A 16,233-nucleotide genomic window follows, 5' to 3' on the forward strand; every position below is an offset into this window, starting at 1 on the left:
TAGTTTTGAGACAGTCACTGTGTCCTGTCTCTCTCTCTCTCCTTCTCTCTCTCTCTCTCTCTCTCTCTGTTCGTGTATTCTGCTACTGCTTGCGTATTGTGACAATGACTCTCCTAATAACAATATTTATCCTTGGCTTTAACTGGCTTGTTTGTAAATCCCAGGCAGTGGCTATTGCGTTTGTGGCGGCCCGTGGACGACGTGCCGCGCGCCAATATGCAGGCTTTCTTCTATCGGCATCGGCATATTCTATCGGCAACGTCCTCCAGGGGACATTCCGGGACATTCCATCATTATCCCAAATTTTCATAACGACCGCCATCACCAGGCACCAAGATCCGCAGACCTGCTCAGGAAGCAGACAATGACGCGGCAGGGTCCGCCTCGTCGGCTATCGAGCACGTCTTTCCACTCGAAGTGGGAGGTCACACTCGCCTTATTCCGATCCGCCACACTTCGGCTTCGAATAAGCCCCGTACCGGTCGTCAGTCCTGCACTCTTCAGGCCTCTACCTACTTCACGATGTCACTCCCCGGCGTCATCATCAGCGTGTCGCTGAAGGGTCTGCAATGATCAACGCCGGTACCCGTCTCGGTACATCAGTGATGTAGCGCTATCGGTACATCGCTGACGTTTCGCCCTGACGCCGCGGATGTGTCAGCTCGGCTTCGCATTCTCGGAGACGCTCGCGGCCATGCCGTATCCTGCACTCACCTGACACGGTGCGACATTTTCATTGGCGTAGCATCACGATGCGCTGCACACTACATCGCCAAGAAACATCGACACCCGCTATCCCACTGCCACGACCACAGGCCGTAATGTCCAGCCATCGACGTGGACCACAATCGCAACCCGCCTCTGAGGTTGGGGGAGTGATGTGGCGGCCCATGGACGACGACTAAACAACAACTTTATTGTGAGATGATGAACGGGGAGTTTCATCGCCAGGGGCGATACCCTACCCCACTGCTGGTGGTGATGTGGGTGGGTGGTGGTGCGTGGTGACTACGTGCCTTTGCTGCCACGCTATACTACGCCAGCTCGTCAGTCATATCGGCAACGTCATGGAGTGAAGGCACGTGTTGAGGATCACCCCAGCACGTCTGGCACTCGGGGGCATTCCATCATTGCCAATCAAGACTCATATGTAGAGGGACACCGCTTTCTCTACGCAATCGCATTCCAACCAACAAGCCTGCATTCCTGCGTTAATGGCTACTTTCAGGTTGAAAATTTCACGCTTATAAACGCAGTAGTGCCTCGATATCACTTGCTTCCACTAGGGATTGCAGGCAACTTCAGTGCTTCTTGAAGGGCACTTCCTCAAATGCGCAAAACAGAACCTTCAATATTTCGCAGCACCATGAAGAAACTGACCCTGGCAAATGCTGCAATCCTTATTGAATTGCACACCCTGAAATCCCCTTCGCCTTGGAATAATTTACCTACGGGTTACGATATTCTCTTCAACGCGAACCCGAAATGCTTTACTTAGACCCGACATCTACGCGGGCTGCGAGTGTATTCCCGCGATCTGACTTGAGAGAATCAGCTCTGTGCAGGAAAATTGAATCGAGATCTTTCCAAATAGGTTTGGATCTCCGAGCTTTTTCCAGCATATTCGCTACTCGTTATCCCATAGTGTTCATTTTTTTTCCGTAAATATTTATGGCACCTCTCAGATTCTAGAACGGGATTCGAGAATAACACGCTGCCGTGTTCGTACCTTGCTGGGCGAGAAGAGGATGGCACTCTCTTTTGTTTTTCTTGCCCTTTCTTCTTGAAAATAAGACTTACGAAAGGGGAATAAATGGCAGCGTTAGGTTATACAACGCGCTGTTCGCGAACGATTTCTTTGTTGTGTCGTATTTCTTTTGAACACCATTGTTGGTATGGAAAACGTACAAGAAATGTACTGTGCCTGATGCAAACACATAAGCTAGCTGAAGAGCTGCGGTACACAAACTGGGGGAGGGGGGGGGCGATCATGTAAACACCGACACGAGAAAGCCGACAACTGAAAAAACAGATGGAATTATTCCAATCTTTGATGTCGGAAGGCACATAGAGCTTACGTTGTGTTTGTGAGTTTGTGTGTTCCAACCTCAGAATAGTTACTTTCGGTAATGAGAAACAAATATTCATGAATCAATATACTCTGGTACTTTTCTACTGTTTTCGTGCAAACGTAGTTTCACGGGTGAGTAAAAAAGCGTTTTGAATATTACGCATAGCATGTACTTCTAAGGGATTAAAAAAACAACCGAAAGAAGGGAAACGCGTCTTGAGAGGTATGTTTTTATATATAGTACAGGTTGGGACAAAAGTTTACGGAACACGAGAGCGACGTACTTTGTCTTCGGTGCGACACCCTAGCGGCTGCCGGAAGCGAGTGAGTTCACTGTTTCGGAGGGGTGGAAGGGTGAGCTGTTAGCGACACACAGTGGTAGTTCTGGCGTCGCTTGGGTGTGCCTGGGAGGGAAGCTATACCGCTGTGTGTCGCTAACAGCGCACCTTTCCACCCCTCCGAAACAGTGAACTCACCCGCTTCCGGCGGCCGCTAGGGTGTCGCGCCGAAGAAAAAGTAGCCCGCTCGCGTGTTCCGTAAACTTTTGTCCCAACCTGTACAAATACAGGGTGCCCGCCGTAACTATTGAAGTACGTTTTAAAAATAGAAAAATCGATTTTCCCAATTTTAAGGCGGACTCGGGCAATTAGGTTGAATAAATGGTACAGTGCCGTCACACGTAAGGTTTGTCTGCGCAGTGCGACGACATGTTGCACGTGTGGCAGGGTAGGACTGTGGATAATTTGGACCACCTCGGGTTCTTTTGACGTGCGCCGCAAATCTCCGACAGACGGTGCTAGAAGCAATGCTTACCCCCCCCCCCCACACACACACACATTGCTACCGACATCACGCTTCCGGAGACGGTTGGCTCTACCATCCCAAAATTGTTTTCTTCGCTTTGCTTTTCTCGCGCGCTATAAGGAAGTAATATAATCGGCGCCGGCGTGCAGAACACTATACAAACGACAAAGTCATTATTTTCGTTCGCAGGGATCTGGAAAACTGCAGGAAGCTTGTCGAATTTGTTGATTGTAAACAATTCCCAGACTGCTACTCTAGGGAATGACATCATTTTGGCCTAAATATCACGGGCCGGCCGGCCGAGAGAAGCGATTTTGTTGCATCTCCCATAGACTCCCATGTATTGAAAATTTGAGAAACTTTGATTCGCCAAAAAGCAGGCCTTCAAAAATGTGTCATTCCCTAGATAAACTCGAAGAGGACACACAGCTGCAATAATTAACTTCCGTTAGTTATCTTTTTAATTATCAAAAATAGGAAATTTGACCCAATCCGGTCATCGAATCCCTTGGGGTCACCGGTAACATTATCGTTTTCATAACAAAAATTGAGACAGTTCTAGCGCGAGTAAATAGGGCCTAGAAATAAGGCGATCTGGTGGTCAGTTTTCGACGCTCAAGCAGAAGCGCTCCCGTTTTCCTTTCCTCGGCATGCGGGAGAGGGAAAACGCTGTTGGGAGGGAAAACGCTCCTCTGCGACAGCGTTTTCCCTCCCCCGCATACAGAGGAACGGAAAACGCGAGCGATTCAAATTCAGCGTCGAAAACTGACAACCAGGTCGCCTTATGTTTAGGCCCTTTCCTGGCGCTAGAACTCTCTCCATTTTTGTTCTGGGAACGGCAATGTTACCGGTGACCCCAAGAGATTCGATGTCCTCATTGGGTCAAATCTCCTATTTTTCATAATTAAAAAGTTCATTGACGAAAGTTCATTACTATATCGACCCAGATGCTTATGTGCCCTCCAAGATGGAAGGAGGGGAAGGTGCCCTCCAAGGAGGAATCACGTGCTACGTGACCTTCTGACGCCATCTGCTCAAACGTTGCCTGCCTGCGTACAGCTGATGATGGCCGAATAAGGCCGAAACAGCTGTCCAGTACTGGCGTGGCGAAGTTCGAGCACTGGCAAACATATGCTATACGTGCAGCCAAAGAGCTCCGGCTATTTTTTCCCCTAATATACTTCACTGGCTTGGCACTGGGCTTTCAGTGGTGAGTTAGCGCACCCTGACGGGAGGAATCACGTGCTACGTGGCCCTCTGACGCCATCCGCTCAAAAGTTGCCTGCCTGCGTACAGCTGATGATGGCCGAATAAGGCCGAAACAGCTGTCCAGTACTGGCGTGGCGAACTTCGAGCACTGGCAAACATATGCGAGCAGCCAAAGCGCTCCGGCTACTTTGTTTCCTTATATATATATATGTGATGAACACTGGAACATCCGTCCCGAGCAATATCAGTTTAATGAATAATCCTGCCCATGCACGAGCGTGAGTTAGGTCTCTTCGTCGTTACGTCACACATATAAATATTGGTTCGAGAGGTTCATATATCATACGGTTGCGAAGTTGAATAAAAGTCAAATAATAAGACGTAGACGACAGATTACAGGAAAGTTAACAAAAACTAGTTTATTTAGTGGGTAATCTAATACAAAGACAATAATATACTACGAAACGTTGCAAACGTTTAAACGTTTCATAGTATATTATAATGTTTGTGTTAGATTACCTAGTCAATAAACTAGTTTTTGCTAACTTTCCTGTAATCTATCGTCTACGTCTTATTATTTTACTTTTATATATATATATATATATATATATATATATATATATATATATACATATACACATACATATATATTCAATAAGAATCAGAAGTGGAGACAGTGCTTCTACAGGAATAATATAAAGGGAGGACTTTATTGGAAACTAAAAGGGGGCGACGTTTCAACAGCAGCGCAATCTTCAACAGGAATGGGGTATTACAGTATTCCAAAGAATTAGAGGGGAGGGCAGCACACAAGTTTACACACGTATGTTGTGCTTGTTTTTTTCTTTGTTTTTTTTTTTTTTCGCGGTCAAGCGCGTTCCTCGGTTCTTGTACAGCTACATGCTATTTTATTTCCTCGGTTTGTAATTTTAATTTGCGAGATACAAATACGTACGAAAAACAAACTTGGCAGCCTTAGAGGTAAACGTCGCCCACTAATTGCGTATAACATGTTTCACAAAGCCCGTGAAAGAGGACTAAACTTCGTGCCTTCAGAAAACTACCTAATAACGGCACTGATATATTGTGCTCGCGACATACTTCTCTGAAATCCTCATTCAATGGTCCAACAGCCCGTATAGGGCTTTGTCGCCTTCGTGTGAGCTGTATGCCCGTATTGTGTAGTAATGTGGGCGTACACCACAGGATTCTATTAGTCGTGAGACGTAATCTTGCAACAGCTGGAGATTCTAGATAGGATAGGCCATGAGCTGTCGATCTCAGACAAGCAGTCTCATGTCGCAAGCAGCACATGTCTCGTGTTGTGCTCTCGCCGAATACTATCTTTGCGTGTAAAACAAAAACTAGACACAGTTTCCAGTTTCGATACAAAAGGTACGTAAAGGTACGTGTCATCTGGTTCTCGCTGACGATACCCTGAAAGTTCGTGCCAGAACTGCTGCTACTGCGAACGAGGGAAACAAAGACAGCTGTGCCCAGAGGGCAAATGCTCAGCACGCGTTCGTGGTGACATCACCTACCTCTTCGTCAAATCGAAACTGTTGAAAGCTTTCAACTTCCTTCAAAAATCGCTAGTACGTTCGCTAATAGTCCCGTTATTGATATTGCCTATACAGTCAGGGACAGTCAGGGAAAACCGGAAGTTGATTTTTTCCAACTGTCACGGAGGCTTACATGCTGCGTGGAAAGTTTCAGCTCATAAGATGGCATGGTTTTCGAGACACCGAATAAATACTATTCCTCTGAAGAGACCCGGTTTTGTTTTTCTCCCTCGCATACTCCTTGCCCCAAGGATTCTCATAGGTACGTCATCCGTCACGTCAGCATGACGTCCTCAATAGACACAGTGGGGCGCAGGACTGCGCCGTTGCTGGGAATGCAGAGAGGCGTTCTTTTCTTTTTTTCTTTGTGCGTGTACTGAACCGTAGGCGGCGGCGTGACACCTGTGTTTACATTGAGGCTGCTCGCATACTCTGCGTAACGTGTTACTGCTACTCAAAATCATCATAATGGGCAAAGGCTAGCACGCAACAACCAACTATCGCGCAAACAGGCATGCGCAAGTCATGTGCGGCTTTGCTCTTGAACACGTCACGCGAGAGCTCGCTGCGGTCTTTACTCAGGACCACCTGCGGCATAGAAAAAAATCGATTATAAATCGCGCGATACGATTTCTTCCGAAATATTTTTGCACTGTGGTTGTGAGGAGTATTAGAAATCATAAGAGGGTGTTTTCTCAGACCCATGTTTTCGACAGGACTGTCACGGACCGGACGTCGGTTTGTACAAATATACAAATGGTTATTGGTAAAAAACGCACACTGGCACTACAACATTAAAAACAAGTAAAAGCTTGACGTTTCGGGTCAGATAACCCGTACATTTTAGCACGTGAAGAACGATGGGGAGTAGGTAAACAACTCGAATCTTGGCTCATCAAAAAGATAAGCAATTCTGTCAACAAACACCCAGGTCCTCTTCCGGACTGCTACCTACCGTTAATAGATAAACTTAAAAAATAGATAAAATAGATAAACAACTCCGCCGATACACTTGTTTCTGATGATGGGAACAGTACTGTTCCCGAAACATCAAACTTTTGCTTGTTGTTAATGTTGTAGTGCCAGTGTGCGTTTTTTACCAATAACCATAACTCCCCCTGGCCTTTGGACTATAATCAAACATTTACAAATACCAAAAAATACAAATCGTTTCAGTCTATCTTGGCCGTTTAAAAATTTTGGAGCGACAATGGGGCCTAGGTTTTAAGGAAATGCCTTGGATGACCTTAGTGCACTTCCGTAATGAAGAGAAATTTAATTTTTCAAATTGAATTCTGGATTGCGCCGGTGGTGCTTTCTCGCCAGGAAGCGGAAGGGCGTGACGACGCACTTTATAGCACACACAAATGAGGCTGGAACTGGAAGCCCATGTCCTTATAACGCCGCAAAGTACACTCTGTATAGCGCCACGGTAATACCTTAGAAATATTTTTTTTGATTGCGTGTTAGCGCCGCGAAGCAACTGTGGCTATGAGCGGCGTACAGATGTGGACAGATGGAGAGAGGACAGCAGGAAGGAGTGGGGGACAGGGGGATTAGTATGCGTCCTGGGCCGACTTCAGGGGGAGCTGTGGCGACATTCGTCTGGAAAGTCTTCGGAAAACCCAGGGAAAACCTCAGACAGCACAGCCGGCGGTAGGATTCGAACCCACCACCTCCCAGTCTACAGCACGACCTTCTTAGAAATAATCATTCCTTCGAAGCTCTCAACTTTTGTAAGGCATGCTGCACAGCACGGCTGCACCGCACAAGTAAAAAGTGAGAACAAGTTTAAAGGAACTCCCATACCTCTCGGAACACGGTACACAAAAGGACACCCTGCTGAACTTCCTCAAGCGCTCACCAGTCTAATTATGCGTTCCTTGAACCCATTTGGCGATAGAGACCCCCCCTCCCGCAGACAGACTTCTTCTCACATACTCGCAAAGGGGCAATGAACTTGTGAACGTTGCTCTTCGCGAACCAACTCGTAATACGCGTTCAGCAATGTCATCTTTTTCTTCCCAACTCATTTTAGGAATTCGCAGTCCACTGTCTATATTACGGCAGTGTTACTCACTCTTAGAATAAGACCAGTTCTTTCTTAATAAACGTAACACTTCCTTCGCTTATCGACTTTGAAGGACGCGCTCTTCAGAAGCGTGATTTATGACACGACGCGTCGGCGGTCGGAGAGAGAGGCTCCGGCGCAGAGTGCAGCGGGAGGAGATGTTACATTGTGTTCGATGCGTAAGAATGGGGCCTTATTATTGGGGCTCGTTTGGCCCAAAAATCGATTTTATCATAAGGGGGAGGCCCTTTCTTTTGTATCTTTTGGCAGAAGAGTTTCACTTTTACGTTTTTCTCGTTTGTCGCCTCTATGATTAATAACATTCGATTGTCGATTATAGCGGTTATCATCGCCGACCATAGAGAATGAAATATGTTTTCTGATATTTCATGAGCTCTGATATAGGAAGAAATGACGCCGCGTTTAGGATGTTTCGCTGGGATTCTTGCCTCCGCAAAAGTGTTGACGGGACATAACTTTTCATTACCTCTTGTTTTTTGTTTGTTTGTTTTTTGTCTTTTTTGCTTTAGAGTGCTGCTCAAGGTTATTCCCTTTTCTCAGGGTTATTCGTTTTATTTTTGTACGCGAAGTGGTATTCCAAGTGATGCTATCTTTGGAACTTGCGTAGATGTGACAGTCATGTTCGTTATGAACTGATGATCTCGTTCTAATATTTACTCAAAACAGCCACGAACCCGCTGGTGACGCTCATCTTCACCCTGGTGGCGGTGATGAGAACCAGAAATCAGGGGTGTGTCCGTGCTGTGGGTGACACAAAATGAACGGCGAAATCAGCAGTTTGTCGATGGAAAACACACTCACGTAAAAAAAAGAAAAAAATCAAGATCGCATATACTCGAAATGCAGGCTTTATGCACAGTAAAAATTGATCGCTTTGCGGTATAGACCAAGGCACGCAATTTTCTGTACAGGACACGCTTAATGAGACCTTAACGTCGTTATTAACTAACCCATTCCTCACCCCATTAGCCACGTTCCTCAATCAATTCGATATCGATCCTATATCGCAATCATAGTCATCACACACACACACACACAGGTCCTAAAGCCACGAAAGCGTAAGAGGTTCCTGAATCAGTCACGTCCAGGATGCCGCGTATGTCACCTGTAGCGAAGACTGGCTTCTCTATCATTTATCTTGCACATCATTTTCGGGTGCAGGTGAGACTTTCCCGCAAGAAGCAATAAGCGATGCGGAAAAATCTCGATACGGACAATGCCCACGGTCAGGATGATAAGTGAGGCAATCGTGCGATTGGTTCAGTGAATAAGGATCTGAGTGGGGAGATTTATTGGTCGTGTTGGTGGGTTCCTGTTATGGCCTACTCACGTGGCACAAACTTACCAGCAGCTTTCTTCCAGCAACGGTTACGCGTAATTTAAGTTGTTTTATTATGCGTTTTCCTTTCACACAGCGCGCAATTCGGCGCATGCTTTGCACGCTGCTACACATGCAGTCGTGTTTCTTGAAGAGTAAAGAAAGGACTCTTCTCTGAACAACGGTTTGTCCGTCGAAAAACACTCCAAAACATCCGATTGACATGCTTCCCAAATAATGATGGTTTTCCACATTTTCAACTTTTGTTGCCATATAGCTTCCGTGCGTAGGGTTCAGTGACTAGCGTTCAAGTTACGCCCCAGACGCATGACACTGAAGCGGCTGTTATTGCAGAAGCGCGCACTACGATCCCAAACGCTTACTTTCCTCCCATTTTTTCCCTCTGTTCTAATAAATGTACCCCCCCCCCCACCCACCCACCCAGCCGCTTCAGTGTTGTGCGTCACGACGCCATCTGTAGAGCCGTGTCCCAACTGTTCCAACACTGCCATTCGTTCGTTTCGCATTAGAACTTTGCACTACTGTGTTCGGTCCCTTTGAAATATACCAGGACTGAATCGCCTTCAGAGCTTTATTTGTGGACAACCATTTGCGTTTGCTGAACACGGCAAAACTTTTACATGTCGCTACTCTGAGCTTTAGATTTTGTTGAATTTATTGTACCTCGGGGTCTACATAAAGCACTACTCCATAATTAGGGTACGCACGTATGGTAGTTCGCTCCCATATAGTTGTGGCAACTCGGGCTTTGGAGACACGCAGTTGAAATCGATCTCCAGGAAACCATAGCAGCCGTATTCGATTCAGTTAAACACCAATAAGTTAAAGGACAACGGAAGCGAAATTTGTCAGCTGCAAGAAAAGGTCCGAAAAAGGTGTAGATTACGTAGAATTATGGTGCAGTTGTGGCGCCAAAGAGCAGCTCTACATTGTCGCCTGCAGTCGATCACGGCCGCACCACTCACATTGGCAACCATTCTCGGCCCTGGGTCTAACCAGACTGACCATCGTCAAGTTCTTGAGTATTTCAAGATTTTTCTGCGGGACACTGGTCTCCTGTCTACCCTATGATCTGCCTGCGTACCTGTGTGCTGTGTGTGTAGTATTTTTGTGTGCTGTGGTTTTGCCTACCGTTCTGATGTCATACTGACTCCACTGACTATCCCTATTTAGCATCGTTCATCCCCTCATCATCAGGACACATCACATCCTGCCCCATTGTGCCTTGGGGTAGTGGGCCGCACCTCAAGTGGCGAATTTCCCCATTCATTGTCATTAACTTATTTGTTGTTGTTGTTGTTGTTATGGCGCCATTTCAACGAATACACTTAAATCTCAGTCGAATTCCGCATTTTTTGGGTACGTACCGCAATATGAGTTAAACAGCTTCGCAGCTTATTTTCGCTTCCGTCGTCCTTTAACTATGCAGCAGAATATGACGGAGTGTCTGGGAATGAAGTCCCATTAACAAAATAAAGACTACTTTCAAGTATAGGAGTGGTTTCATGTTTATAGTTTCATTTACTATACGTTAGCAGAAATGTATTTCTGTGTTAGAGAAATTTTTGTGCAAAAATTATTAAACCAGAAACTGCGCAGAGGCCGGGGCTAATCTTCTGCAAACGAAGTGTCGCGGCAGCGGAAACGTTTACCGGGTATTTGGGATTCTGCCTGAAAACCTTGAGGAACGAAAAGACGCCCTCGGCATCGTTGAGCCTCTATTGTCTGTGACATCATTTTATTTGTCAACCGAACATTAATCTCTAGTTCTCATTACGTGTTGAATCCGCGCTATCTATAGACTACTTCACCTAGAGGTCGTTTGCTGAACTAGGCTGCGTACATCCAGTACACCAACATCACCGTGTCTATAGAGGACTACGGAAGAAACGTTGTACTTTCACTATTATTCGTCCTGCAACGGACGGTAGCATCAGCCGACGGAGACATTTGTGTGCACATTTACGAATTTTTTTTTTTTCAAGCTACTTCTGCATTAGAACCGCTTTCTATTCACAGACGCTATAAGCCTTCACGCACAGCCAGCCAGAATATATTCTACTTCCCTCTTTACTATCTCGACCGCCATTGTGCGTACGGAGTGCAACGCGCCGTGGATGTCCGAAGACGGACCACGATACGAACTGTCTTGCACCGGGGGATATGGCGTAGCAGCGGTTTTCATTAGAGCACAATACGCGGCCGATATATCGGCACGACTCCCTCCATTGTTGGCTGGATGCTGCGGCCGGAAATGACGGGTCATTCTCAAGGCAGAAGAAGCATGGTGTATGTCTGTGTGTGGTGGTGGTGGCGGTGGGGGGGGGGGGGGAGAGATCGACGGACGAATGGGCAGTGGCACGATCCAGGGGATAACAAAAGGAAGCATATACGCGCTTGGATGCGATGCTCAGCTATTGAGAAGAAAAATCTGCGCGGAGGCTCCATGTCCCGATTCCATATAGCACGCGAGTTCTGGGAATGGGCGTTATTCACTGTTGAGAAAGATGTGAGGAGTAGCGGTCCTGCGATAAAGGACGCAAGCATTGAGAGGAGGCGGACAGAGGAGCCGGGAGACAGTCCAGACTTGTGCCCGTTGCTTGAAAAAAGTAATTGATTACCGTTACCGTTACTTCTACGGAAAAAGTAATTGATTACCGTTACCAATTACTCGACTCCAAACGTAACTGAGTAACGAGCAGAAAAGTAACGCGTTACTCCGGTCGTTACTTTGCAATCACGCAAATTATACCCGTCTTTGTACGCCTCAGAAAAGAAAGAAAGAAACAAAATAGAGGTTCAACAGCGTAACAGCCGAAATAACAGGAACAACAAAAACGTGTAGGACAAGTAGATCTTTAGGTCTACTGTATTTATCGCCCGTGAAGACGTTGACCCGATTGTGGAAGAGCATTGCGTGGAACTTCCCCATGACTCACTAAACCTCCAAAGCTTCAGGTACCACTAGGTACCACCTTCAGGTACCCCCACACTGATGTAGGAAGAGATTAGGGAGAGCGACCCTGAAATTCCAGAAAGTCAGCACAATGACCTCCGCTTGCTATTCTAGAACGGCCCAAGAAGGCTGACCGCATGAGGGGCTTGACTTGGGGCAGAGCATCTGAAAGATAGGTTAATCTCTGCCGGAAAAATAATCAGTTACTGAGTAATCGGTTACTCAGAAAGGTAATCGATTATTCAAAAAATTACTCAAAAGAGTAATTGATTACAAGTAACGCAATTACTAGTAACGCGTTGCGCACAAGTCTGGGAGACACGCACACACACATATAAATGGGATAATGATGTGGTGGGTAGATTTAAAGTTGCAGTTTTTGTGTGATAATGTGCGAGTGACGGATTTGTGATATAATATGGTCTTGTCTCGTCAATCGCATATTCCCTAAATTTACGCTCACAGGTGATAGAAAGCGCTGAAAAATTTTTAAAAAATGCTGTACTCTTTGGCTCACTGCGAAACGCGTATGAAATGCGATAGCATTGCAACAGACGAAGGATGACGGCTCCATTTCGGATGCGTAAGCTAGAAGCTCACTCTCGGGAGTTCAAGCAGATCGGCAGCGCTCTACGGAAACGACACGGTTAAGGAAGCTGTCAAATCAAAGATCAACAACATGATGTAAGCCACTTCAAAGGAATCATACCGAGCGGTTACTTGGCATGTGACCGTTTTTGATAGAAAAAACACGGGAAATAAAGTTTTGCACCAACGTTAGTTGTTTTTGCCACCCCGTCAAGTTAAACGGGCTGTCACACTTTGATAGACGTGGTTCATTACGTCATACACACGTTGTACTACACGTCGGAGTATTGAGAAAAACTAGTTAGTATTAGTTTTCACGCGTCGTATTTGGTGTCTCCCCACAGTTTACGCCTCACTTGTCACGTGTGCTTGTGTGTGTGCTCAATCCAAGTGAATGCCACATCACTCATGTAATAAACCACAATTAGAGTACCGCAACTACTGCAGTGAAACGCCTTATGTCATATCTGTTTCAATTGTCCATCATATTATATTTTCTTCGTCATCATGTCACCATCATTATATATGATACGCTGCCATTACCCCTCAATCTTTATATTAGTACCATTAACATCAGAATTTTTGTCACTATTTTATCAATTATTTTTCAACACGATAACTATCTAGACTAACATGAACCAACTAAAAAGAATACAACACTACTGGTTAACCGGCGCACCTACATAGAAACGCCTTCCTTTCACAAAAATTCCTTCCAGCAACGACTCTCCGTAATTCAAACCCGAAGACCTCTTATTCATAGGACCCGTGTAGCATTTTCAAAATGCGCGTGTACCGTCAGAGATATTTCAGCTCATGAAAGAGGCATAACATGGCTATTGGTTCCTCACGAAGTGCAGCTCACGAACCCAACCCCAGAGTGAAAAGCACTTGGACTACGATGCCCGTTGGTGCATGAAATGAAAAATGGCCGCTCTTAAAACCATCCGCTCGATTTGCGACGCTTGCGCAGTATATACACATCCTTATATGTGTTGCAGGAAAGGACTGACGACCAGCTTTACGGCTGAGTAAATTCGAAGACTGTTGAACGGTTCTGAATGAAACGCAGTGGAAAAAGATACTGTTCGCGGGAAACTTATATGCGGTCTCGAGTGCTTTACTTTGCGATAGCCGCCGGGGTGGTGTTCAACGCAATTGCTTGCACAGCGAAGGTTTTGGACTTCTGAGTAGCATAATCATAAAACGTCATAAAGCCAACAGAAGAGTCTCGTTGGAGTTCGTCTGGTATCAGGGCGCCCTCCTTTATCGGGTTGGAACGCGAAGAAAAAGATATGCAAGCATAAGTTCGAGCCTAAGCAAGTAATGACGTAATGTATTCGTATTGAACAACAGTGTTTATTATGCAGTTCCTGTAGTATGCATGTTACGCGTTCTAGGCGACTTTTAGTTACCATCAGAGGACCGGCCTCAGTGTCTCAGTCGGTAGTAACGTGTTCGCCTTCTGATCCCGAGATCACGGGTTCGAACCCGGCCGAGGACGCCAGCAACTTGGTGGCCGGGTACAATTTACTTAGACACGCCGTCTTCCGCGAGGGACGTTAAATACGGGGTGCCGTGTGGTGAGCTTTCATCGCACGTTAAAGAACCCTCAGGTGGGCAAAAGCAATCCACAGACCTACCGCTGTGGCGTAGCTCGTGACCTCAGTTGTCTTGCGACGTAAACCCCCAATTATCAATCAATCAGTACATCGGAGGAACGTTACGAAAACGATACGATAAAGGTAGTTATCAAATCCAAGCTTAGAAATGTGATGTCACTCGCATCAAAGAAGTAGGGCGATTGGAGTATCATATTTTCGGAACCGTGAACACCTTCCCATGTACACTACTAAAACTCGCTATTGTCGCTTAAATCGAGGCGCGCGTAGGTAGCGCTTCGTGTCACGTGGTACACTTTCGAATTTCGGGCGCGTTCTTTCTTACCAAGAGAAAAAATCCACGCAAGGCGTACACTGTAGGGTATACAATTGCGATGGGTGTTTCTCGACACGCTCAACAACTGTCCAATTCATATCTCGGCTCTATAAGACGTATAGCTAAAAATTTGGTTAGTTAGCTGCACCTAATTAATTTATCAACCACCATGAAAAATACGGGCGATTAGAATAGACGACTCCTCACGATATTCTGCATTTTTGGTTCTCTAATGACGCACCGTAATTTTTTTAGACACCGGTGCACATTAGCTTGGACATACATTGCAGTTCAAGTCAAAAATCAAGTGCTGTAACGGTTAGCGCACGATAGCGGTAATGAGGAAGTGTGAGTTCGAATCCCTCCGCTCACTGTCTTTTCCAGCACGTAATATCCACTTACAGTAGATCGGAGGCGAGCAACGAGAACAACACGATAAAGAAAGCTGTCATATCCTGGCTCAAGAGCGTGATGTCAGTCCCATCAAAGAATCAGCGCGACTGTCTCATTGCGTTTTCGGAACCTTTGTCGTGAACATCTTCTGATGTATATACTAAGACCCGCTAATAGGGAGCTTTAGTAGACGGCAAGCCATCTACGAAAACAATACAACGAAGGAAGCTGTCAAATCAAAGGCAAGCAGTGTAATGTCTCCAACTACAAAGGAATAAGGCAATTGGCAATGTTTTCAGAACCTCACTGGCTCATCATCTTATCGTGATAGCCTTCCAATCTACTAATAATGGTGCCGTGGTGTTACACACAGGGTTTGTCTGCCCAGTGCGGTGTTGCGATAGCGATAATCTACTGAAAGTTACTAATCCGCCTTGAACCTGTTCTGATACCTGGATCTTTGTGCTTCAGTGAATGGTGCGAGCATTGTAGGGCGAGGAACAAGGATTATTGTTCAAAGTGACGTAGGTAATATAGTACAACACCTGAGGAAGCTACAGTCACTAAGTACGACGTGAGAGACACGTCAGACTCATTGGTCAAAGATAGTTCTCAAATGCAGATATCGGAGATAAACTGTGTGTTCCGAGTAAATATGTAGCACATCGCTGTTTTCGTTTGTTTCTTTCTTGATTTTTTTTTCGTGTTAGCGCGGCGTACAGATGTGGGCAGAGGGAGAGAGGACAACAGGAAGGAGTGGGGGGTCTATGTCCACGTATGTACGTCACTCATAGCAACAGTTGTTTCGCGGCGCTAACACGAAACTATAAAAAAAAACACACACAGGTCAACACGCTCGTGGCAGGCGGTGTTCTCTCAAACGTCCCAAGACGCCTTGCGCCGCTCACTTGGGGGCGCGGGCGCTTTTCTCGACAGGTCTATTGCAGCTTCTACTCCCCTAGACTGCAATTACTCCCCATTCTAGTCCCCTAACCCGACATTTAGTCCAAACATTTACTCCCCAGGACTGAATATTGTCACTGAACTTCGTAAATGGTCTCCTGAAGGCAACAGTCGAAGTAAACATGTGCCCTTGGTCAATTTGATGGCATAAGGCTGTATAACTCAGCCAACGTAGCAATTTTCCAGCCACACATAGTAAAAAACGGTAGCGCATCTTTCCTCACAAATTGTGCACTATGTATGGCGCAAAATTTTATATAACTCGGCATATCACGGTTGACGGTTTGCTTCAACGTATTTTCATGCATGCGCACACGA

The 16,233-nt window shown here is 45.9% G+C and overlaps 1 long non-coding RNA gene across 1 annotated transcript in view; it reads right to left on the minus strand.

Annotated features, from left to right (window-relative positions):
* Nucleotides 1-16,233, minus strand: part of LOC135387608 (uncharacterized) — a 358,849-nt gene that overhangs the window by 99,426 nt on the left and 243,190 nt on the right. Inside the window, exon 4 of the long non-coding RNA XR_010421233.1 lies at nt 8,413-8,479. This is a non-coding gene — a long non-coding RNA (uncharacterized LOC135387608). The remainder of the gene's footprint in view (nt 1-8,412; nt 8,480-16,233) is intronic.

The sequence above is a fragment of the Ornithodoros turicata genome, chromosome 3 (assembly GCF_037126465.1).
Source record: "Ornithodoros turicata isolate Travis chromosome 3, ASM3712646v1, whole genome shotgun sequence".
Lineage (NCBI taxonomy): Eukaryota > Metazoa > Arthropoda > Arachnida > Ixodida > Argasidae > Ornithodoros > Ornithodoros turicata.